The sequence below is a fragment of the Tachypleus tridentatus genome, chromosome 2 (assembly GCF_004210375.1).
Source record: "Tachypleus tridentatus isolate NWPU-2018 chromosome 2, ASM421037v1, whole genome shotgun sequence".
Taxonomy (NCBI): Eukaryota; Metazoa; Arthropoda; class Merostomata; order Xiphosura; family Limulidae; genus Tachypleus; species Tachypleus tridentatus.
The window spans coordinates 101715177-101742635 of NC_134826.1; the positions used below are offsets into that span (position 1 = coordinate 101715177).

The following is a 27459-nucleotide window of genomic DNA, read 5'->3' on the forward strand; positions in this document are numbered from 1 at the left end:
TCAGTTTCAACTTGGTTTACATTTTTTAACATTTCTTTTGATAATTTATTTTTCCTGTTTGCAACAGTCATTACTTCCAACTACAAATCATACCAAAATGGCAAAAACTGAATTTTAGTAATGACCTGAGATCCTACCTTCAGGAATGGCATCAATATCACCTTTTTCAGGAACATCAATAATATTTTTGGTCAAGAAAAATATATGCAAAAACGGCTCGTTTGGGTTGAGAAAATATTTTATGTAAAACAAGACTATGTAAAATATTTTCTCAACCCAAACGAGCCGTTTTTGCATATATATTTCTCAACAAGTGGGTTTCTCGACATCACTGGTCAAGATATATTTTTATCCAATGAATACAATTTGTTTGGATAATTAATAATTTTTTTATTTATGCACAGTGTTTGAATATGATAAACTTAACAATGATGTTAAAAACATAAGGATTTGAGACAATGGAATATTTGACTGTTGCTTACTGTACTTATTAAATTGCACTAAACAACTGAGGTTTAGGTATAGAACAAAATTTACATATATTTCAAGCATTCATAACATAACATTAAAACCTTTTTCAGGACTGAAAATAATGTTTAAAGAAATAAAAAGAATTCTTAAATTTGTGGTTTGCTACACAGTCTTCTAAACTTCCGATTAGATTCCATCCTTCATACCTGCAGGAGTTTCATCTAGCCAATTTTCCAAACCATTTTATTTACTCTACATTGTTGTAAATAGTTTAGAATATGCTTTTTCCAATGTTATTTAAACTTAGTTTGTAGATTTTATCAAATTTGTGCTTTATAAATTATTGTTCAGACCACATACTGTCATAATAAAAACATGGAAACAAATGGTTGTTAAATTATACCTCAAAGATAGAAAGAAAATCATGTGAAAAATAAGATACGAATAATTATATCCTTAGAAAAGGATAGTTCCTATCATTTTGAATGCACAGAAAAGTTTAAAATGTCAGTAGGTGTATAATTCACAGGCAAGACTTCTCAGGACTGAGCAGAACTAGAACACTGAACCTTTCTTTAATTTTTTTTTTGTGAACAATAAACAAATGTTACAAAATAACATCACAAAATATCAAGACTAAAATATTTTTGAGTACAAAAATTAGTGAGTTACTTTTGATATTTTTACCTAAATATTGAAATATATGAAGGTGTGCACTTGACATGTGAAAGGTGGTCTGTGGTCATAAAAGTATTAAGCACATTTACATAACAGAACATAAACACGTACCTCTTTATAGTCTGCCATCTCTTCTTTTAGTTCCTCTAACTCTTCCTTTTCTAACAAAAGCTTTCTCTTCTCATTTGCTATATTCTCAAGTGCATCTTCTAAATCTGCAAAGTCTTCCTTGGACAATTCCTCATACTTCAGTCTCTCCATAATAGACTGTTCTGCTTGATCCACTATTGTCAAGAATAAAATTACAGTTTCATTTCTACGTCCTTAAATATTTTACCAATAACTTTTGAAAACTACAAGAACATTACAGAAGTAACTAGCAGCAGTACAGTTTTCTTCTGAATTTTAGTTATTTACACAAAATAAAATTATTCTTAAACTAAATCAGGCTTATATATTTTCCAAATTAACTGAGTTTTACCAAAATATTCTGGAAAAAGCAGAGTTACAAACATATTTCAAACTAAGCTGATCATACAATGATAAGATAGAATAAATTTTAATTAATAACTGGTTGGGCTTGACAAACTTATATTACAAAAATGTATAAATGTAAGTCAAATATGAAAGCAAATATGTCATGTTTTCTTGTACAAGTTACAAACCAAGTTCATGTGAAATAAATATTGCTTTTGGCCAATGAATCCAATTGTTACATAATGTCATTTATGAAGTAGTGATGAAATGAGCATAGGGAACTTTCTAGGAGTGTTCTCAAGTGCAGGAGAAAACCACAAATCAAAATCTGACAATTTAATCATGTATTTAATAACAGAAGGAACAAAATTAGCATGTATTAAACAGTAAGGACCTCCAGACAGTATAAATGTTAGTGCAGTTAACAATGTATTTATTTAAAATATTAAGTAAAGAATAAGCCATTTAGGCGACTCTGACAGAGAAAGCCTTTAGCCCTGTAAAATCAGGGCTGTTTGTTTTTCATCATATATTATTATTGTTTCACAAGTGTACAAAAAAAAAAAAGGTTATGAATATATTATTCAAACTTGGGCAAATTAGACAAACCTGCTGAGAAGTTCATATAAAGGTCATACAATTATTTTTATGGTGATTCATAAAAGAAAATGAGAAAACTTATGTTACTTCATCACTATTGGCCAAGTTTCTCTTTGATGTCATTGAAGCACAAAGGCCTAAAGCAACAACAGCCAGGTATACTCTGCCAAAACAAATGCACAACTATTAAACAAAATTCTGTGAAGATTGTAGGGCTATTTTTAAGCTGATTCTTTATTACACCTTTCAAGATTTTTTAAGTTATTCTTTGCTACCAAAATAAGTTTTTGTAGCCATTAAAATTTTCAGTCATCTAAGCACCATTATTCCCAATAGAAATATTCTGTTTTATACTAACTAGAAATGCTTCATTTTATTAAAGTAAACAATGTGTATATTTATAACAGTCTCCTGCTTTATTATTACTAATTACAGTTCTACAAGCTGCTACAGAAAAAACAGCTATGAATATTTCACTGAAACACTGACAAAAGTAATGAATAAAGAATTGAGTATGTCACAAAGTAGTTTTAGAATTAATTCATATGCCTTTGTTTTTGTACTCTGGAGAATTTTAGTCCTTTATTTTCTGCTATTGAAAAAAATCTGGTATTTAACTAATATACATTAAAAATGACAATAATTTGTGTAATATATAGTGCAATTGGAAATTGTCATACTGACTATTTGTCATTTTCTTAGCTCACTGTTGTACTTTATTTCTACATGATTTTTCTACAACTATTTCAGTGAGTTTATCAATAGCAAATAATTGCCATAAAAGATTCCATTAATTGGCGATTTATTCTACTGAGTTTCATACTTGAGTTGTTTAATGCATGTTTACATGAAACCTCAGAAAACAAGCCACCTCATGAAGTATATAACAGTTGGGTGGAGAAAAACCAATGTAGCAGTAAACTATTGAAAAACATTTAATTGAATGCACATGTTCCTATGTATCATTAACTTTAAATGAGACATAAATTGATAATCACTATGAAAATGAGCTTGAACCACATTAATTATGTATTAAGTGTCAAGTAAATGCATAAAAACAAGAATCTTCATTTTTCATTGTAATGAAACAATTTCTGTAAGTCAAACTAAAAAACAGGTTATGCATTCCTGCATTATTATAAAGAGTAATATAACTGTTTAGCATAATCAAATAACCCACTTTCATTGCAACCTGATTTCTTGTAAATTCATTAAGGTGTTTACATTTTAGCTAGTTAAAAAAGTAAATATGTGGAATACTATTAACATTTTCACAAATTTAACAAGAAAAATGTATTATTTTGACACAAATTTACATGTAACACATTCACTGCTATAAATGATATATTCAGTAACTCTTTTGGTACAAGCATTTTCTTCTGCATATTTCATGAGGATTTAGTAAGTTACACTTAAAATGTAATTAACCTACTTCTTTATTGTAGTGTACGAATAAGTTTGATGTAACAGTGTAGCTAATAATGCAAACTTCAACAGTATACAAGTTTAAGAAGATAATCTTATTTGATAATATTAAAATAAGATTATGAATTTCCTTTAGTATAATAATTGTGAAATATATACTCTAGGCATTGCGTCTTCTCTAATTCACTTACCACCCCTGCAAGAAGTACAAAATTTAACATAAAGTACTCACTATAATTGTTTTCACTTAGGAAAAACATATCTTTGTAGCCTTCACTCTTATTTAGTTATATAGCCATCAAATAAAAATTCAAACCTCTCTTGCCACATTCATCTGTCACATCATATCTTTCAATAATTGTCAACAGTTCTATCTTATATTTACTACTATATTATTTATAACCCATAGGAAACCAAGGTTTTAATCTATCACATGACATATTATGTTCAAGTGCAAACTCCATTTTCATAGGAAGCACACTGGTGAGCTTAGCTGATTTTTTAACAGCTCTTGTTACATAGTTAGAAAATAAAAAAAAATTAGTACACTGTTATGAGTTTAAAGATATTTAAGATAAACAAATATAGTTTCATGTTAGAATCTGAAGTCATTCTAGAAGAAAAAAGGGGTAACAGATTTTGTTAAGAAGTCTGTCAAATTCACCAGCCAAATATGGATTTAGGGTAAAAGAAATAACAGATAAAATAAACTTTTATTGTTCATTTCTTATTTAGTTTAGTTAATGATGTAATTAATTATATATAAATCCCTCCAAACACTAGTGCAAGCTGACCTAAAGACAACAGATGAAAAGCCTGCAAAACAGCACCCTTTCTATCAGAGGTCTTTTGTAGATTATTTCTCCAACATCTTTTTTACAACATCACCATTATGAACATTACCATTTTACTCAGTTGAAAATGCATTTTCAATAGATACCCCCTTCTTTTCTCAAGTTCACAACTTCTGCCAGAGATATGTTAGCATTCAGCCTTGTGAAAACTACCACCTAATCTCGTATGAAGCTATGTAAATTTGTGCCACTGCATGATAATGCCATCTTGCAGCAGAACCTTCCACCAATAGGAGCACAAGACACTTGGGCATGTAGCAACTTCCTTTAAATTTGCTTTCCTGAATCATTATCTTTTGATGAGAGAAGAGGAAATGTAACACCAGAAAAGTAGGGAGAATGGGTAGGAATATATGGATAGATGAGTATTTATCAGAAATACATTTTCAAATTGAGAAAATGTTAACTTCCAAAAGTAGCACCTTATAGACACAACAGCTAGAATCCTACAATGAGAAGATGGATGGACTGTTGCAAAGATTACTTAGATGAACTTAATGAGCTACCTTCTTAAACAATCAAAGGAATTCCATTGGATGTGATATCCAATAGCAGGGGGCATACCTGTAGGAAACTGCATATTTTTTGTATCAAGGTTATATTCTGCAACCATGTAGGAGAAAAGCCAATTTTATGTCACAAGGATAGAATGAGTACATGATTGTCAAATTACTCGTACATAATTTGTTCGACAGCTAGTATATGTAGTGAGGTTGGTGCCCATTCAGACTTTATCTTGTGTGCACACATTTTCTACTATCAGACTTGATGGTCAAAGCCAGGTATGAGAAAAGTGCATTTCTAATAAGTTTCTTTACTCACCTCCTCTACCATCAGTCTTACATACCCCATTCTAGCTGTAGGAAGAAGACACAATATGAGATATACATGCACTTGAACATCAGTTTCTGCAGGCTGCATGCTGGCTGTGGAAGTGGAGTATTTTTTTTTTTCTCAGAGTATAATGTCAAATAAATCAGTAATAGAACGTTCACCTACATGTTAATGAAATTTGGCTGCAAAAGGATAATATGTAAGGTAAAAATGCATAAAAGTACCAATATAGTAAGTTGTATCATTGGTCCAAATGATAATTATGATGTATCATTTTCTAGGGTAACCCACACTAAACTTTGATATCACCTCAAACCCACTTTTCCCTGCACATGGGCTCCTTGTTCTACACTCAGGTCCTAGCTGGTGAGGATTAGTCATAGTCCAATACTAAACCATCTGGAAACTAGTAAATGTTGAGGATCTCCAGTGATGTGAGAGAGAAAATTCTTATTTTTATAGGTTATGGTTTTGTTTATCATTCATTTATTATTCTTTCTCTCAGTTAATTTATTTATAAATTTTTAGTTTCATTAAAGGTAGTTCACCTTCTACCTAAACATGTTTATTTTGAATAAAAAATATATAAATTATGAAACTGACACTAGCTTCTCTAGGAGTAATATTAACACTGCACGTTTATTTTCTGCACGTCATAATGTTTTAATGCGTTATTTATTTAAACCTTTTTTTTTCACTGTATAACAAATAACACAGCATAAAAATATAGCTAATAATACACATTTGAATAGTAAATAGATTTTAAGTTCTCATTTTAATAAGGCAACATATAAAAAATCTAGAATTTCCCCTAGTGTGAGAACAGAGACATTTGCTCTCTAGACATCCCCTCTTTTCCAATTTATTTACCACCCTTTCAAGAAGTATGAAATTTAACATAAATTACTTATGATAATATCATCATCCCTCAGGCAAAGCACAATTTTCACAGCCTTCATTCTTTTGTTACAGAGCATGAAACAGACAGTCAGGCCATTCTTTTGATGCCCATATATCACATTCTTTCTTTCAAAAATTGGCAATAGTTCTCTCTGACATTCAATACAAAAGCCAATTAAAAATAAATTATGTATTATATTACTTTGCTTTAAGCTTGATTCCCAAAGGAAACACATTGATGAGGTAGATGACATTTTAAAGGCTCTCATCCCATAGTAAGGAAAAATTGTGATAGTTATGGGACATTGTCTGCTTTTTGCATGTTATCATCCTGTACATATTGTATCTCAAGTCTCAAGACTGCTAGTATGGGTATTAACACTTTTACTAATGATAAATAATCTTTATTAGTAAAAGTGTTAATACCCATATCAGCCATCTTGATATACATTTTTACTGGATTTATCATCATTACAAATTATTCATGCATTACCTAATTCAAGAAAAAGTAATTTCATGCAGTACTACCATTGGTATAAAAAAGTAGAGTTACGTTTGACCAATAACCAACATGAAAAAAACCCAAAGAAGTACTTTATTTCTAATTTATCATGCATATTCTTTATTATTATAAAGGTAACTAAAATGTAAAAATAGGAAACGTTTTATTTAAGGTTAGATTAGGTGAAATAAATACTGATATAATAAAATTTTTTCATGAGATACAGTTGCAAGCAACTTGTGAGTAATGCAATTCAATAGTTAATGTAAACTGTGCATTTTCCAAGTGATTTACATCTTAAAACGGCATGATTAGCAGTTAGACAGGGTTCAAATGTCAGCAGAATTTATGTATAAATAGATGTATACTGTTATTAGTATAAATCTTTTTAGGATAAACAAATGTAGTTCCATATTGCAATTTGAAGTAATTCTAGAAAGAAGAAAAGAGTAATCAAGATTTATTTCAATATTTTTTATATTTACAAGGTCAGCCAAATTGACCAACCTTGTATAAAGTTAGGATAGAGAAATTAATAGATAAAATATATAGTTTTACAGAAAAAAGTCTGAAATTTAATTTGGAGATTTCATAAATTATGCAAATTAAATGAGATTTTTGTGACGAAGAGAAGTATTTTTAATCTTGACATGAAAACCACTTAGCAAACTGACTAATATACAGAAATACTATGTAAGAAAAAAATTTCAGTAAAATACTTCATAAAAAATAAATTTTTGTATACAAAAGAATTGTAATGTTTACTGAAATTCTGCCATATTTTGTAAACATACACAAAGTGTATTAAAAGTTATAGTATTTATAGCACTGAAACTATAACAAGGATATAATGGCTATAAGAGAGTTAACTCTAATTCACACATTGCCATTTTTATATTCCTTTCTGCATATAATATTGCATTACATTCAAAAGTTAATTGGACTACTTTACTATCAATATAGGTCAATGAAATTAATATTATAATGTATGTTAAAATTTGTATTTTTATGTCATCTAAGTTATAATTCTTCTTTCAAAGTAAACATTTACAAAAATGCTTAAACTGTAGTTTTCATGTCACATGATCCATGCATCCTATAAAACTTGAATTTAAAAGCAGTTCACTCTTACTCACATAAGCTGGCAATGCACATGGGTATGTAGACACTAAGTACATACGGTTAACATGAGATATCCAGTCTTACAACTCTATTTACTGGAAAAGAGAAATAAATTTTCCAACCCTTAACAGTTACCACACCATCCTTTTATACTTTGCCTTGAGAACTACAACATACATGTAGTTAGTTGACACAAGTTTGTGTAATCATTTGAAAGAGCTCAGTTTATGTTATACTCTACAAGCAATTAATTTGAAACTGGCATACAATATTCCTAAGAATGTACATGTAGCTGCCATTCATATAGTTGTTTGCTTGACCAACTATAGCATTTACAGTTTGTTTTTATTTAAATATGCTAAAATTAAGGAAGTGGTTAAATTGTAATTAGGTCTTACTTTCATATTTTAGTTAATCACATAGTAATTTTTATTTAAAAATCACACTTGAAAGGTTAATGATTTTTAATTTCTTTAATTTGTTTTTGCCTGAATTTTGAAAGTATGTAAACAAGATGTCATCATTTGTGTGTTCAAAGCATTAGAGAAGCTAGTCTTTGCATGAGGGTTGCCATGTGATCACCAGCTGACACACTAACATAAATAATTAAAAACAAACTGAAAAGAAAAATTAAAAATGAACTATAAATGAAAAGACATAAATGTGAAATTATGCATATTAAAAAAAACAAGTTTCAAAAGACTTCTACAAAGAGCTAAAAGATATTTTCTTATTTCCATTTCTTAATTTTAAGCATTTAACTACAGTGTAAGAGGATGATGATAATAGTTAATAATATGGTAGAGAAAATGGAAAATAAAATATAAACATTTACCTTAAAACCTATTGATACTCATTTAAAACAGTCTAGAGATGAAATGTAAAAACTGAAGGATAATGAACAGTATTTTTATACCTCACATAAAAATCAACATTCCTGGCCAGTTTACCAGCAAGATGATTTTTATTGTTACAATTTAATAAATTATTTTTCTTTGAACTCTGATCATAATGGCATGTTATATTAGACTGCTACACTGATGCCCAAACAAGGACCTTTTCATAGAGGTTGAAACTTTGGATTGTTTGTTTTTCAATTCTGTGTTGAGTGATAAATGCAACAATAAATAAGATCAGTTAAATATATATTAACTTGTGTTGGAAAATAACTGTGTTACAATGGAAATTAGCAAATCTGACATGGTGAGTTTGAAGAAGTCTGTATCAGTATTGAAAGAACTGGTGGAAATGCTAACATAAATAGGGATTGATTTCCTAGTAAGAAAAATGAAGTCTCACTACCCATAACCTTTGAGAGTAGATTCCACCATTAGCCCTGTTGAGATGTATGATGGTAAGTCAGATGTTAATTACTTAAGAGTTTCTTAAAAGTTTGGAAAAGAATTTTTGTAAGTATCAAGTACCTGAGAATAAATGGGTGAAAAATACATCTTTTTATTCAAGGAGAGGGCCACTAGAATGGTGGAAGGCTTTTGAATTAGAAATGGCTTTTCAACACTGGAGAATAATTAAATATGTACCCAGCAGTTTTAGATAATATTGAATTGTAGAAAGTACCATAGAATGCACAGAAATTGAGATGTTCATTTGGAAAACTGTAAAAACATATAAACTATGGAACCCTGAAGTTACAGTAAAATAAACTGTAAAGTAAATAATATCACAACTGCAAATTTCTTTACAATGATACTTAGAATGCCACTTTGTTGTACCTAATGCTGATGTGCTAAAGTTTACAAAGTAATACAAATATTGCCAGAAATTAAACAAGAAACTGTTAATAGAGAAACAATTATTGAACATCACAACAGACCTGTGTGATGCTATAGTCATAATAAAACTTGGCACTTATTCATGCATTTTAATAAAAAATATATAAACAGAGAACACAAAAATGAAAGACAACTATTGGGAAACAAGAGCAGGGATCATTGAAGGTGGTTTTGAATACTGTGAAAATAAAACCTTTCATTAACTATTTAACAACAACTAAAATGGATCTGCCAATCTTAATGTTAAAAATTGAAGGCCTGAAAGTAGCAGGTCATATTAATACTGGGTTGTATTCTATGATTATGAGAAAAACCCACTTGTAAAGAATTATAAACTTAAAAATGGCTGGTATGGGTAGAGAAAGCACTAGTAGAGGAGCGAACAATGTTTTGATCTTCTTCAATCATTTACAGTCTCTTTACAGAAGTCCCAACTGCTGAAGCCTGCAAGATAGCCTTATAACTCTATATCTGAGACCCTAATCCATCAATAGACATTCCAAGCAACCAATTAGCAACCCTCATAGAATTCACCACGATGAAGACAAACTTTATGTTCAACAACCACAGCTATATAAAAACAAATGGCCTAGGCATGGGAAATCCAGTACAACCAGTTCTAGCCAATATTTTTATGACACAAGTTGAAACACAAGCAATTAACACAGCATTACATCTACCACTATATTGGTACAGATATGTAGACAACATGATTGCAAGATTCAGATCTACAGAAAATGCACTTAAGTTTTTCAATCACATTAACTCTATACATCCCAACATTAACTTCACATGTGAACAGGAAGAAAGTAATAAAATATCATTTCTTAACCTTAAAATTACAAGAACTGATACACAATTTAAAACAGGAATCCACCGAAAAATCACCCATACTGGACTATACATTCCTTGGGACTCAGCACATAAAACAAAACAAAAACTCAACATACTAAGAAACCAAATAAACACAGCCATAAAACTATGCTCACCAGATAAAATTAACGATGAATTAGACAAAATAAAACAATACTTTGTCAACATCAACAAGTTTCCTCCACAAACTGTAGAAAACATTATACGTACACACCTAGACAAAAAGCAAAATCAACTAATGAAAGTAAATATACCACACGATTTAAAAAAAATCACAAAAACATATACAGCTGCATACCACATATTTCCGAAATCAGCAGAAAAATAACCAACATTTGGCAAAATCTAGTAACAAAATATGACATTCCAGTTAATACCAAATTTATTCAAAAACTAGGACAAAACTAAGGTCTGTACTATGTAAAAACTACACTGACAAACACAACACCAACATTATATGTAAAATACAATGTGATAACTGCCATGACTTCTATATTGGAGAAACAAGTAAAAAATGGAAACCAGATTCAAAGAAAACAAAAAGTCACCTTCACACATTTTCAAACACTACAAATCAAATAAATACAACATAACCATAGAAAACACTCAAATACTAAATATAGAAACAAACATAAACAAATGCAAAATTAAAGAAGCCTTACTTATATAACAACTCAAGCCCAAAATAAACCAATACAAAGGAACACCTTTATACCTATATTGATAAATATAATCAAACATCTAGCATGCCCTCTACATTCCTACACTTAATTACACAACCGTCTGAAAAACAATAGGTAAAATATCTAGACACTGTTATTAGTCTGTTATGAGAATGGGCATTAGAAATTGTGTTGTTAAGCACTGTTTGTAAAACCACTAAAATTGATCAGAAATGACCAGTTGAATTTTACCAAAAAACTAAATGAATAGAACCTGGTGAGATAAAGTAGTAGACATCACAGGACCTTAACCTACCCCCATGTGGATTGTGCTGATGAATTACCTCTGTTCCTCTTCAAACGACATTCTAGATGGTCTCCAAACTATTAAACTTCCAGAAAGCTGAACCATAGCCATAATCAAGAACTGAAGCTGTATATATCTGTACTTAAATTGTAAAGGATTTATGAAGTCAGCATAAAGAGAGAATTAAAAGTAAGGGTATAAAAATTGGAATATTTTATAGAAAATGATTAATGTCATCACTTCATTTTTTGAGGAAAGAGTGTAAGATAGTGAATTCTGTTTTCTTTCTTTTTGGTTATGGTTTTGTTTATCATTCATTAATTATTCTTTTTATCATTTAGTTTATCAAAATTTTTAAGTTAAATTAAAATGCTAACTCACCTTGCTGATCATGTTTACTTTGAGTAAGTATGTAATATCATAAAACTGACATCAGCTTCCCGAGCAGTAATGTACAGATACTAGTGTAGCAAAAGATTATGCAAATTTATCATCACATGAGATGTACTCTGGGGACCTAAGAGAGTGAGTAAATACTTGCTATACTCTTCACAAATGGAGTCATGAGATAACTTATTATTGCTGTTTATCACTTGATATTATTAATATAAAAAAGTGATTTTAGAATACAGTGCTGTTGTGGTTTTCAGAATTAGGCCTTTTTAAATGTTCTGTTTTTTTCATGATTCCATTAGTTGAAATAATTAATACTGATACTTATGTTTTATTGTTTATTAACATTAGTATCAAGTCCTGGTCAGGTACGTGTTTATTAAGTGTATATTTGTAAATGCTGTTTTATTTCAAGTGTTGTTACATTTTAATTAATTGTTTTTTGTTGTTGTAGTGATGTGTTATTTTAGATCATTACAGTGCTCTACTTAATAATAGGGGTGGGGGAGGGTGAATTTGCACAGGGGAGATCTAGAGAATGTGCCTTGATCTAAGAGAAGTAAACAGAAAAATAACTCTGGTGCCAGCCCAATTTAATAATCCACGGGATGGACATAGTCAGGATTATATATGGAAAGTATTATAAATACTATGAGGAAGCCACAAATTGTCATGCAGAACACTTCATCTTACAGTAAAAACTTGTAAAGGCAGGGAGGATGATATGATGCTTTATTTTATTCTGATAAATTTGGATTTTGGGAAAGTATACCCTGGTAGACACCACTAGCTACCTAGTGCAATCCTTACAGATAAACAGAGGTGAGGAAAAAATTTTAGGTATACCCACTCACCTCTTTAAAGACAAACAACAATAAAGACAAGATAGCCAGATGAAGTAGATAGAAGGTTTGTGAGGTAATCCACATACCAACAAAGAGAATTTCCTCTAAAGGATGGTGAAAATGAGAAACTAGAGAATGTGTAAGGTGTTGAATCTATTAAGAGGAGACATGAATTGGTTATCATTCAACCCTAAACAGAAGTATAACACGCAGATGAGATGTCAATCCATCCTGTAAGGGTGATGGGCAAAAGGTCTTTAGTAGAGTGAAGGGAGTCCCAAGGAATGAAATGAAGTTGATGGGAGCCCCTAGAAAAGGAAGTGCAAGATAGATAATAACAAAAAGCTTGAACAGAATATATGAATCTCTTCAGGTCCAAACACTCATAGAAATGAGCTATAGAAGAAAGGGATATGGGAAAAAAATGTGTGGCCACCTTCACTAGCTGAAAAAAATCTTGGTAAGGAAAAGCAGTCAAGGTAATGGAGAAGATAAATGTGATGGTAGAGAGTTCAGTAAGGAAAAATAGCATGGACATTAGAGACAACTACAGGCAAGAAAGAGAAGGAAATATATTGTGAATGAGAGATGATATAACAAACAAGTTGCATGAGGTTTGAATGGGTCCTGGGTGAAAGTGCAAAGAACCACATTCAGGTCCAGACAGACAAGGGGGTTTGTTGATAAGGAAGAAATAGAAGTAGATATCAAAAATAGGTAAAAAAAACAAACTACATCAAAAAAGGCAGAGTATATTAGACAGCCCCACCTGATAACCCGAGATGGTTGAAACAGATAAGTCACAGTTGATTAGTCATGTGAAAAAGTAAGATGATGTAAAAGAGGAAGGAGGATTGTTGAGAACAATGAATAGATGGGAAGGTCTAATTTGATGCACAACATCCACTGTTCAAGAAAAACAATGGCCCCCAAAACAAAGAACCTTTCAGGCAGAATGTGTATTTGAGGTATGAACTTAAATGACCAAATGTTCATGGTCCAATAAGCAAATGGGAAAAAGTAGGGCACGGCTAAGGTGAGAGTTGAAAAGAACTTCCAGGTGGTAAGATATTGAATTGGAGTGAGAAAACACAGAAATTTTGACAAGTCACTCCAAGCAACCAGCTTTGTGATGAAAAAGGGAAGTGTGACTGGAGGATTCTACCTATAAATGAACAAGTGGAAATCAGTCAAGCATGTAAAACCATAATCACAAACTTAGACCATAAGTGTACTGACAAAGACCCAGATAATACAACTGTAAATGTAGAAGGCTAATATTAACCATTGACTATCCACAGGCCAAGCTGGAACATCCAAAAGAAGAAATAGAAGAAGAGGTCAGTAATCAGATACCAGTCCCCACTCTTTTTGGAGAAAACAAAGAAGTGGAAGTAGACACAAAGAAGAGTTTAAGAACCCTCTAAACAGTTTGTTTCTGCAACAATTCTGACATTGCTCCCTCCAGATGTTGAAAGAAAGTAAGATTTGATGGGTGGAGAAAGATGACAGGTTGGGATAGAAGAGGGGAAAAATGAAGAGAAAGACTGTGGGAAAGAACCAGAACAAACTATTTGTCAGTTGAAAGTGCACCCACAAGTCTGTAAACTGAAACAGATGAACTCCAACAGGTCCTGAACTGACTGACAGGCCACTGATAATTTAGCATATATGTGAGACATCAGAAGGGAGTGGAACAGGAGAAACTGGAAGATCTGGACACATGAAAAGTCAGAAAAGGACCAGGGTAAGGGTGGTTAAAATGGGAACTCAAGGAAATAAGGGGAAGATTGGTGGCAGGTAGTTTCATGGTGTGATTCAAATATATCAGTGACATGACCAAAAGCATTCAGAAGAAGGAAGGGAGCAAAATAAAGATCTTGGAAAAAGGAACACAGACTTAAGAAAGTATAGTACCCTATCCCAAAACATCCCAACAACAAATGGACCAAGTGAGAAGAGAAAGGGTAGAGAAGATGGAACAGGCCATTGTATAGAAAAGGAGTGTTCTAGATTCTCCAGAAAAGATATCAGGAAAACAGTGAAGAGCTTCTGTTGTAAGGTGAAGGGAGGAGAGGTAACAAATAAGGGTAGTGAGAAAAGATCAATGGCAAGAAAGTTGTGCACCAGGTAAGGAAACAGCCAATAATGAATTTGCCAAGCAAGGAGAAAAGAGTGACTCCAGAAAATGGGTGTCAAGGAATGAAAAGTTTAAGTAAGCATATGAAAGAACATAAGGCATAAGGTTGCAGGAATGAAGTTGACCTAGAAAGGCATTGGCATATACAATTGTATCTGAAGGATATAGGAAAGATAAATGAATCAAAAGGAGAAAAGTTATATAACAAAGAAAGTGAAGGGGCATAGAATATGAGAGTGAGAGAAAGAATTGTAATTTGGAAATATAAAGAAGACTGACAATGCTCTTCAGTAGGTAAAGATGTTCTCAAAACAAACCCTGGAAGCAAAAAAAGCAATAAAATTCATCCTCTCCAACTTTAGGTTTACAGGTGGGGGGAAATGAAGTGAGTACAAATAACAAAAGTGGAGGATCATAGCTGTATAATGGACCCCATAACACAATAGAAACTAGAGTCTCACATGATTGGTACATGAACACTAACATGCCAAGAGACAAGAAGAATATTGTTGGTCAGCTACAGTCACTGTGCTATAGGCCTAGGAACTATAATTGTAACTAATGCCTATTAATTAGAAAAGTATATAATCGGACCAGGAACATTACAAACTGTTCAATTTCAGTGAATTACTTTAGACATTACTGTTTCTATGAGGACATTAAATATCTTCACTGGAAGGAGTCAGCTTGTACCTGGTGTGAGGCTAGCTGAGAAAAGACATCATAAGCCTAAGCAAAGTGCAACAATATCGACTCAGATTTACTTTGTTCATCTTAGACCTGGATTGTCAATAAAATATTTAGTTCTATATCAGATATAAAAGTCAGTGTTGTCTATAAGCTTGTAAAGCTATTGCATATAAACCATCATTTGTAATAACTATTAGTAATAACTTATCATAACCTGTATTGTTTTTATGCTTGTATGTGAAAATATATTTGTGTTAAAAATTGTGTGTATCAATCTTGTTGGCAAATTCCATAAATTTGATACATATTAACTTCTAAGTTCAAATTTATGGTTATTTTAAACAGTAATATGTAATGTACATAACATAATAAATTGGAGACTTGTCTAAAATAAATTATAATATGTAACATAATAAATTGGGAACTCGTTAGAGATAAATTAAAATATGTAACATTTGCAAATCACTTTGGCAATAATGCATGAATTCAAGAGGAGGGAAGCTATTCTATGTGCATACTTTAGTATTAATTTCAGAATAGACAACTGCAGTCCATTTCAGTTTGTTTGTCCACCACATGAATAATCTGCCTAAATCATCCACAAAATAATACATACATTCTTCTTCTGTTGTTTCAAATATTGGACTAGTATCTTGCAGCACATCTAACAAACTAGGCTTTTCTTGGTCATTACAAACTGGTGCAGCTTCCTCAGGTACACCTTGAACACCTTGGACATCAGCAGCCATTGGTTCATCCATTTCGATATGTTTCTTAGATGAAAGACCTGCCACACGTACTTTTGGTTCATGCTCTTTCTACAGACATTACAAACCAGTATTTAATTACTACAAGTTAAAATTCTAATAACAGTATGAAATATGTGTTTGAAACTATTTTTGTTTCAATCTAGAACAATAAAATGCATACTCTTTTAACCTCTACTTTAGAAGTAAAAAGAAATTTCATAACTTGAAAATCATAATCCTAAAATCATAAAACTATAGCCATACCCACAACTTCATATCCTAAATTGCAAAACTGATGAGACTAAAATATTTATACACAACTAATATCTGGCTTTTCTATCCTTGTATAAAGAAAAACAAATTATTTCAAAATTAACAAAAAACTAAAATTTCCATATTTTAAACTATGATACATATATATATATATATATATATATATATATTGTGCATGTAACATAATAAAAGAAAATTAATGGATATGACAATCTAAGACAATCCAATATTTTGTGTGAAAACTGTTCACATTTATTTGCTGTCCATAAAACTTGTTTGAATAAAGCTACCTCTTCTTTTTCCTTTTTCATTTCTTCAATTTCTTTCCTTATGGCTACCTCTTCCTTTTTGATGACTTCAATCTTGGTTTTGTTATCAACTTTTCCCTCTTTTTCTCCAATCTTGAATTTAGCTTTGGTAGCCTAAAATAGTAAATACAATAATGAGATACATAGCTTTAGCCCTCCCCTCCAGTCTTGAAATTAGTTTTGATTACTTACAGAACAGAATACTAAAGAACTAACTTTACTTGACAATTACGAGAATTCTTTTTTTTTTTAATAACTGGTTAAAAACATAACACCACCATTTAGCTTAAAATATAGTCAGGTGCATGCCATGTCTACCTAAACAGCAACAATTGTAAAGCACAATGTACTTGAATGGTAAAATATATAGAACAAACTGGACACTCCTAATAAAGTTGTAATACAATAATTTGAGCAAATATAGCAATTTTACCCAAAGCTTTATGGTCACTTTCATATTTTTTATAATGTCTTTGTCATTTCAGTACGAGCACTACATAAGTATCTTTTATGTAAGTTTAGCTGTTCTTTCTACTGTGATAGAAGCTCGACTGAAGCACCTTTTTTCTCTTCTGTTGAATTATCTGGATACCTTTCAATTATGTCTTCACTCAGAATAGAAAACTCAACTCTCAATAGCAACTCTAGAAACTTGTTGACCTTCACCAAGGCTTTAAAATTGTTAAGGGTGAAATGATTGTGCCTTCCTCCTCTATAATTTGTGACAAGACAAAAAAAGAGAAATAAACAATGAATGGGAGTTATGCTAAACTAATTAGTATAGCACAAAATTGTAGATAATAATCCATCTTTCACTAGTATACAAGTTTTAAGTTTTTAATTTCATAAGGTAATATTAAAAAAAACCTTAAACTTCTAGTTTGATAATTTTTTTTTGTCTAGACATCCCCTCTTCTCTAATTCATTCACCACCCCTCCAATAAGTATAAAATTTAACATAGATTACTCACTATAAAGTAGTCATAGCTCAAACAAACCATTTTTATAACCATCAATTTTGTTAGGTTACATAGCTATAAAGAGAAAATCAAACCCTTCCTGTTACACTCACCTGTCACATCCTTTCTTTCAGGATATGTTGCATGGTTTTCTCTTGCATTTAATAATTTATTACATATAATCAATAGAAAGTCAAGGTTTTCATCTGTCAAATGATGTACTGCATAATGCTGTGTTTTGAACAGATAAGCATCAGTTTCACTCAAGAGTACAAGCTATGTGAGATAGTTAACAACTAGCTTGGAATTTGTCATGGCTCTTAAAAAAAAAAAAAAAAGACAACAACCTATGTAAGTACTTTATTTCTTGTTTTTCCTGTGCATTATTATTTACCATTATAAAAGTAATTAAAATGTAAAAACAGGAATCTCTTTAGCTAGTTGGATTAGGTAAATTAAATAATAATATATAAATGTTTCATGAGGCATGTATAAGAGCAGTTTAGAGTAGCTCACGTTTAATGCAATTTGATAGCACAAAATGACTTCCAGATTCCCCAAGTGATTTACAAATTATAATGGCATAAATAGCAGGTGCACATGGTTCAAAGGGCAATAAAACAGTACAATTTAAGAACAAATAGATGCCTACTGTTATGAGTTTAAAGCTACTTAGCAGTTTCAAGATACAATGTGAAGTCATTCTAGAAAAAAAAAAGAAGAGCAATTTAAATTTATATTGTTTTGTTTTTGTATGGAGTTAAGATAGAGAAAATAACAGATAAGATATAAAGTTCTACAGAAAACAAACACTTGAAATGTATTTAGGAGGTATTTGAGATTATTTCAAAGGAAATTTGAGGTTTCTGAGAGGAAGAAAAGTATTTTTAATCTTAATATAAAATTAATTTTGCATTCAGACTAGTAAAAAAAAGGCCTTTTTTGGATTGTTAAAAATACTTGACTACAAAATATGACTTTTTGTACGTGAAAGACAATGCTTCCTCAAATTCTGCAAAATTTTGCAAAGATATTTATATAGTATTAAACTTAGTGGTATCAAAACTATGATTACTTTAAATGAGTACATATATTAACGTAAGCAAAGGGACATGCAATGTAAGTGCAAAATATTATCGTAAGCATGGTAATTTGTAAGCTGATGATGGACACTTAATATAAGGAGGGAACTAGTAGCTGATAAGAAAGTCTATGTTAATTTAAGCAGTGAAAAAACTCATGTTAATGTAAACAAGGGAACTTGAAACATATGTAGGAAACTTAAACCCATGTTAATGTAAGCAAGGGAACATACAATCAAAGGTAGGCAACTTAAAGTCATGTTAATGTATGAAAAATACTAGTAATCTGAAAAAGGCACTTAAGTCTGTGTTAATTTAAGTGAGGTAAAAAGTGATATGAGTGTGGGCAATTTAAGCCAATGTTAATGCAAGCAAGGGAATGTGCAACATAAAAATGGACAATTTAAAAAACATGTAAGCAAAGAAAAATGAACACTTGAGTGGAAAAATTAAAGTCGTGTTTAATGTAAGCATGGTAACTTAGAACCTGATGTAAACAACTTAAACCTATGTTAATGTAAGCAAAGAAATATGTAAGATCATACTATAAAGTGCTGACTGCAGTAATGAATACAACATGAGTGTGAGCAATTTTAACTTCAAACCCATGTTAGTGTAAGCATGGTAACAAATAAAATTAATCCCATCTTATAGTGTGACCAGTTTTAATGTGGTTATAGAATATGTAAACTTAAGAGAACAAGAAACGCTAGGATTTTTTTACACATTTCTAAATATCAATAGCTAATTTCAATAAGCACACTAATATAGTGTATAATAACACTAATATAACATATAACACTAATTTCAGATGAGCTGATACCAAAATTTTTAGGAATTCTGATATAATTGATAATAACCTCTCTGGATGCTAGATAATGTAAATCTTATATTGCAAAACATATTACTCAATTAGTAAATGTACATCTCTTACTGCATGCTGTTTGCTTGTCAATTTTTGTTAGCTTTACTCTCTCACTAAATGCATCCTTTTCTACACATACCATGAAGTTTTACTGGGTTGCATTCAAAACTGAATTAACCTACTTTATTATCAGAATGCACAAATAAACTTAGTACAAAAATGTAGCTAATAATCCAAATTTTAATATTTTATAAGTTTAACATTCTTAATTTTAAAAGGCATTATTTTAGAAAATCCTAAATTTCCCATAGTAGGAGAATTGTGAAATTTGATCTCTAGGTATCCCCTCTTCTCTAATTTATTTACATTTCCTCCTGGAAGTACATAATTTAATGTAATTTATTCCTTATAATATTGTCATTTATTAACCATGTTTTGGTGTCAAGTTCATTTATATTATGATTATGAAGTAGTTATTTTGCATATAGCCCTTTAAAAAGATGTAACATGCACATTTTGACTTACCCATTGCTAAAGAGTTAAAGAATATAAGCTATTAATTCAAAAAGAAATTAGTAGGTGCAGAACCCTCTATTCTCAATACATACATGTTTGTACAACATCAAATAATTCTTAAATTCTTAAATAAAAATAGACATGGGTCTACATTCCCCCCTTCTACAGGGTGTTCAGAAAGTCACTGTGCACTTACATATTTATTAAGAGACAAAACTGCACAGTGACCTTCTGAACACCCTGTAGATTTCCATCTTGTACAACATTAAAAAATAGTTATGGACTTGTATATTAGAAACATAACACAATGTAAAAATTTAGTAAATTGACTTTATTTAACACTTGTGTAGCAATAGAGTTGATAGTAGGTGTTGACAGCCTGTAAATATATTATACCATGCAACTGTCTTCAAACTTTATAATGCATATGTAAAAATCGTCAAAAGGAGAAATGATATTTCCTTCCTCAGACAATGTCATTTTGAACAGTTAATTCTCAACTTTGTAAAAGTTATCTATAGAACAAAGTCAGTTTACAGATATTATTGGAAACATGCAATAACAACAACTCCTAAAAGCTACCTTGTAGTTTGGTTTTTGATATTTGGAATACTTACTAAAATATAATCAAGAATTAGACCACCAACTTGCTTGTTTACCTCAAACCAGATAAATACAATATGCAATGCACCACCAACCAAAGGAACTCTATGTTAAATCAATAGAAGAAATTTGTACCCAGCAAAAAAACTAGAACAAATGAGAACACAATGACAACATTAAAGACAATACAACAATGAAACATAACTTAACCTTGTTATCAAAAGATCAACTGCAATTTCTGTACAAAGGCCTCAACCACAAGATAATTTCCTGATTAAAGACATGCCTAAAGATTTATCCAAAAGACTAGTGATTCAATGAATAAAAAAACAAAAGACTACTTCCACCTTAAACAGCATCCAACTACAAGATGAAATCCAGAACTCAGACAACCAGATTTTTAGGATAGGCAATTATAACAAAATGTGGTTTCCTGAAATTCCCAAACACTGTATCTTAAACAACTTTGTTAAAGAAGTTTCTAACAAAACCATTAACGAACTTAACCAAGTCCACAAAATGAAGCCTAATCTCACAAGCAATAACAAAAAAGATATATTAAAATTCCAAAAGCTAAGAGAATATAATGGCAAATTGAATGACATCCTCTCAGAAAAACATAAATTTAAACCTATCCCAAAGAACAAACACACCTAAAAACAACTGAACAAAACCCTATCACAAATGAAGAAAAATAATTTAATTATTGAAGATCTTTATTTTTATCTAAGAATAACTAACTTATACACACCAGAATCCTATGGCATTCCCAAACCACACAAACAAGACTACTCATATGACCTATACAATCCACCTACGACTCTTTTAACTGTAATTTTCATAAGTACAGTCTGGGCTCCTACACTTAATACAACATCTGCAGAGATGCCAACTATTTCAAATGACTGAGAGTAATGATTGTAGACAGAGCCCTTTCACAGCTTTAGTCCTTTTATATTTGCCAGAAACAAGACAATCTGGTGAACAAGGCCTCTTTTTTTCCATCTTGTGAACGATTGCATTGGTGTTTCTATGTCACTTAGAAAACAAGAAATACCCATCTACATGAGCGCTGATTGGCTGACAAGCACTGGTGGCGTAACTATGGATTCTCCCACATACCCAGTATGGAGAAGCACCGCACTCAAACTATTGGTAGACGTCGGAGATACAAATATTTTTTGTTACTTCAAGCACAAACATGATTATCTCAAGTAGCCATTTGGACTACGTCTTTTATTTATTATCAAAATTTATTTGTATCTCACTAGAAATTTTCTTTTCATCCCTTTCAAGCCCTAGGGGGACAATTTATCACTATTATATAGACCTATATAATATACTAATAATTTGGGAGTTGCAACAAGTCGTAATATTTGTCTGTATGAGCGTATAATCGTAACATATACACCAAAATCGTAATGATTACGCTCAAATCGCAATGGTTGGCATCTCTGCATCTGCAGGTTTCTTTGTTTTTTTAAGATGTCTTTGACTTTAGAAACAAATTAAACCAACTATTTCCTAAAGCCTTAATGTCTATCTTTGACATTATGTCACTCTTCACCAAAGTTCCTGTCCAGGTAGCTTGTAATATTACACTTAAACTATATCTTAATGACCCCAATTCTTTAGTTCACATCTTCAATATACTTTTTGTTTTTTCTTAGAATGTACAACAGCAAAAACTTTCTTCAAACAGATGGTTTATGCATGGACAACACTGTTTCACTTATTCTGCATTTTATCATACCTTTTAGCAATACAGTTATGCCAATACCACTTTTACTAATTTCCCTTCTCCCAAACACATAGATACTTTTCTGAACACATGAACTCCATTCAACCTGGCATTAAGTACAACAATAAATACAAAAATAACAGTTCAAAACACAATTCAGTGAAATATCACTCACACAGGCCTTACACCACCCTGAAATTCAACCATGAATAAAAAAAATTCAATATACCTGAAAACCTTATAAACACAGCTTCATTCAATGATCACATTCAAATAGTTTCTCTTTCTTAACCTGAGGATGACCTAGGAAAGTTGAAACTTTGTTCTCTCCTTCTCAGTAAAAGTGTTAATACCCATACCAGCTGTTCTGGCATACAAATAAAAATAAAGTTCTTTGATATCTACAAAAGTTAAATTTGAAATGACAGTATTTAGAAGCAGTACTGAAGTTCATTTGTATGGCTGCATAACAATAATTACTTGTTCAGGAACAATATCAACATAAATATTTATATAAATTAACCATATTTTGATATAAAAATTTCAACTCAAACATAGAAAACATTGTGTTTAACTAAAATCTAAAATGGAAACAAAATACATAAACCTACAGCTTCATCAGGTAAGTAAGACAAGGTTGCTTTCAGTTGATCAGTAGCAGGAAGATTTTCAGGGAGGTACAAGACTCGAGACAGAAGTAAAAGAGATGGTGGTATACGTTCATTTAAATGAAGTTCCAACCACTGTTCTAAGTTTGAGCGTAAACGAGGTTCTGGAACCCCAAGTGCCCTCATTCCTCTTGCTCTACAGGCTGACTGCAATTCAGATACTGTCAAAGTCTCTATCCCTTCTTTCTTGATCATCTAAGAGATAAAAGGTTAATTTTCTTTTCAACAACCTGGACTTTAATACAGAGGTTCCCATACTTTTTAAGCCAAAGACTCCTCAGAACATTCTATCTTGACAGATGCCTTCCACCCCACCCAATGAATTTAAAGATATTGAGTATTCAGCATCTGCTATAATTATATTTGCCCACCTGAGAGTCTGTGACCAACAATCTGGGAATTCCTGTCCTTTAACACTTTCTTCCTCCATCCCTTCTATACTAGTTTTTTTATTTGTCCTTCTTTATCATTTTAATAATTTGCTAAATGTAACAACTTACAAACTCATATTAAAAGAACCATTTAAATATGATTATCAAGAAATACAAAGCATGAAAGTAGGAAATTTGGAGAAAAGTAAATGTTTACTTTAAACTCAATGATAAAACGTAAAACTGTTAAGACTAGAGAAAAATTCTTTCTAAACCCCTTACAAAATAGTTCCTATATCTTTAAAGTTCATCATTAGATGGCAGTAACAAAACTATATTAAACAGATGACAGAGTTTTGGCTGCTGTGCTTACATAAGGAGCAATTTCTCTGTAATGAAAAGTTATGTTTAAGGATTAATGGTCCTGGGGCAAAAATCTTCTACAGACATATTATGATCATGAATGAAGCCTAAGGTCTAAAAGACTAAACCACAATAAATGTTTTACTTCTGAAGACAACAGGAAAATAATACCCACAAATTTGCAATACTCATCTCCAAGTTAATGAACAATATTAGATATCTCTTGAAGAGGAAAAGTGGTGCTCTAAAAAATACAAAATTTGTATTTGGACAACAAAAAATACAGAAAAACCACATACACATTCACAAGCAAACAAAAAAAAGCACACACACATGCTTAGATCACACTGGTATATATAAGTATGCCTAGCAGTTGTAGCAGATCATGTTATGAGTACTTGGTTAACCCTGTCTCAACGTTACCATTTCTAAACCCCTTTAATATGAATGTATTTTAATGTAATTACTGTTATCAAGTACTTTATAGTGTAAAGGTTTGTTATTTATCTACATTAAATGACAAGCCTATCCATATCACACACTTTTTTTTTCCTCAAAAATAAGTAAACTCAGTGAAATAATTTTTATTAAGCATTTACCTTAAAACATTAAGATGGGACTTTTTTTTATAGCAGGTCTATTTCCAGCCCAACCCTGAATCTATAGCCCCACCAGTCAAAACAATAAATAATACAATTAAAAACAAGATTTTTTGTTTCTAATCTTAAATGTTCATTAAAAAACAAACAGAATTTTAAATAAATAGCTAATCCTACTGAGAGTTTTTTACCTACAGGAAATTTATCATACCTGATCATCTGCATTTAGCATGCTCAATTTCATTTTAAACTGAAACCGCAGAAAATTATTTGTTCCAATTGGCTGGAGCTCCAATAAACGACAAAGAGCAACTAACTGAGGGCGTTGAAGACTATCCAAAGTAATTTCATCTTCAAACAACTTAGAAAATTTCATTATTTCTTCTATTGTAGGTTGTTCTGCTGACTTCTGAATCTGTAAAACCATAAATTAATAATGTTCTACACATCAGTGGTATAACAAACAAGACTTTAGATTAGATCTTATTCCATTTTTCTATGTTATAAGAAACTATTTTTAATGAAGTAGTTATCTTTGAGGACAATATCCATGTATAAAAATGAAAATAATTAACAACAAAATACTATTCTTAATGTCAAATAAGTAATGATTATCATTTAATTGGTGATTGTTAGATATACATGACTGTTTCAATTTAAAGTTTATGCAAGTGTTATGATTTAGATAGTTTATATAACTCAAGTATTAAATTTAGTTACTTTAAGGAGTGTTAGTCATCACAGGTTTATGTAACTATTTATGAATCATACAATGCTTAGGTAATAGTTATGATTTGGTGACTGGTATGTTACTGCATCATGTAACAGGAACCTTCCAAGTTTTTCACATTGTTTTAATTGAGTATTATTGCATTATAATATCTAGAAGTGTGGAACATCCTAAACATTTGTCAGGGTATAAATATACATCAAATATGTAGTTCAATATAGATAGATTTAGGCTGCATGATTGAGAGTTAAACCATAAAGAGCATATAGCAGCAATTCTTAAAGTGAAATTATCACAGATTGTACTGCAATAACAGATTAGACAAGAATAACTTTTTTTTTTGTAAGTTATGTAAAACATTTTTTTAAATTTGGTTTAAGGTTAGTTAGAAAGTCAATTATATTCAATTAGGAACAACCTATACTGGTACTTGATATATATTTATTTGTATTATTAAAAAATGTTTGAAACTTACATGTTTTTTTATTTATGCAACTAAACTGATGAGAAAAACTAAGATTACTGTGCCATGGCATTGAATACAAAAGACATGAACTTAGATCTAATAGCTAAATTTGTTTTTTATGCATTTTTTAACAAAAGTAATTAAAACTCAAAAGTTAAAAACTTCAAAGTTTAGGCAACAAAACTTAGATAAAAGTTTTAATTTCATAAATGAAGCCAATCCATACTCAATCTTGCAGTATTAGTATGAATTTAACTTGTTTACCCTAAGTTCTACTGGGAATATCCTACTGTCATTTATTGCTTTTCACACACAGAGAGTGTCCAAATTTATGGTAATAAAACCATAAACTTAAAAGTTTGCAAGCTGATGTTAGAATGGGGAAATAACTGTAATTCTCCATTATAATATGCTGTCATTCAGGAAGAAAAGAAAAAAAAATGTGTTAATCATTTTATTTCTTATTTATGAACTTTTCATTTTGCTTTGTATACTGATGGCTTTACTATAATTAGCAGTGGCTTAAACCAATTTTCTTTGAAGTGAAAGTAAAATATCACTCAGGTATTAACGTTTAGAGTATGATCAATACACAAGAGGATCAATTTCCAAACCAATCACAATATTTTAACAAATTAATGAATAGCTTTGACCACTTAATCCTCTCACAGGTTTTCTTTACTGTGTCTGATACAAAGTCTTAGTGTCTTACATTCAAAATTTCCTTTTTGTTTATGTTATACCAATTAGTATAGCATAAAACCATAGTTAATAGTCCATATTTTAATAGTATAAGTTTTAAATTCTTAATTCTGTAAGGCAATATTTAAAAAAATCCTGAATTTCCCCCAGGGTAGAAACACATTTTTCTCTAGGCATTTTTTCTCAATTTTATCCACTGCCCCTTCAAGGAGTATAAAATTAAATGTAAATTACTCAATCTTGTCATTGTTCATACAAACAATAATTTCTATAGCTTTCAATTTTGTTATAGAGCTAGAGAATAGAAAATCAGACCACTCCTGCCACACCGACCTGTCATATCCTCTCTTGCAGGATTTTTTAATAATTCTCTCTTACATTTAATTATATATTACCTGTAACCAGAAGAAAATCAAGATTTCTCATCTATTAAATTGTGTTCTAAATGCTCAGAATACAAGCTACTTTCCTGTGAGAAAGTAATGACTAGCTAAGATGAATTTGTAATGGCTTTGTCATTCATTTAGAAAAAAACAGAACAATTTTGAGAGTTAGGGGAAATTGTCTACTTTTTATGTGTTATTAGTTTATGCTCTTTTTAGTTCATTGCTTTATTAAATAAAAATTATTTAACTCAATACTACCATTAGTTTTAAAAAGTAGGATTAAATGTCATTCACAATAACCAGAAAAAAAAGATTAGGTAAGGTAGTAATTTTCATATACTGAAAATGTATTTCTGATAGGTACTTCCCTCCTCTCAAAAGATTAACTATTCATGTCCAGTGCTAACCTCTACATGAAAATTATTTCTTTATGCATGCTACATGCTTTCTTCTCCCCTACTTGAATCATGTGATTTTAACATTTCTCTTGTAAATTATCACACAACATTTCT

General features: G+C 30.8%; 1 pseudogene across 1 annotated transcript in view; it reads right to left on the reverse strand.

The window, feature by feature from the left end:
• Window positions 1-27459, reverse strand: part of LOC143244709 (mitochondrial proton/calcium exchanger protein-like) — a 51999-nt pseudogene that overhangs the window by 9662 nt on the left and 14878 nt on the right. The window contains exons 5-9 of the transcript XR_013025287.1: window positions 24875-25078; window positions 23274-23525; window positions 16879-17010; window positions 16183-16384; window positions 1261-1433 (exon numbers count right to left, since the gene is read on the reverse strand). The product of XR_013025287.1 is annotated as a mitochondrial proton/calcium exchanger protein-like (transcript). The remainder of the gene's footprint in view (window positions 1-1260; window positions 1434-16182; window positions 16385-16878; window positions 17011-23273; window positions 23526-24874; window positions 25079-27459) is intronic.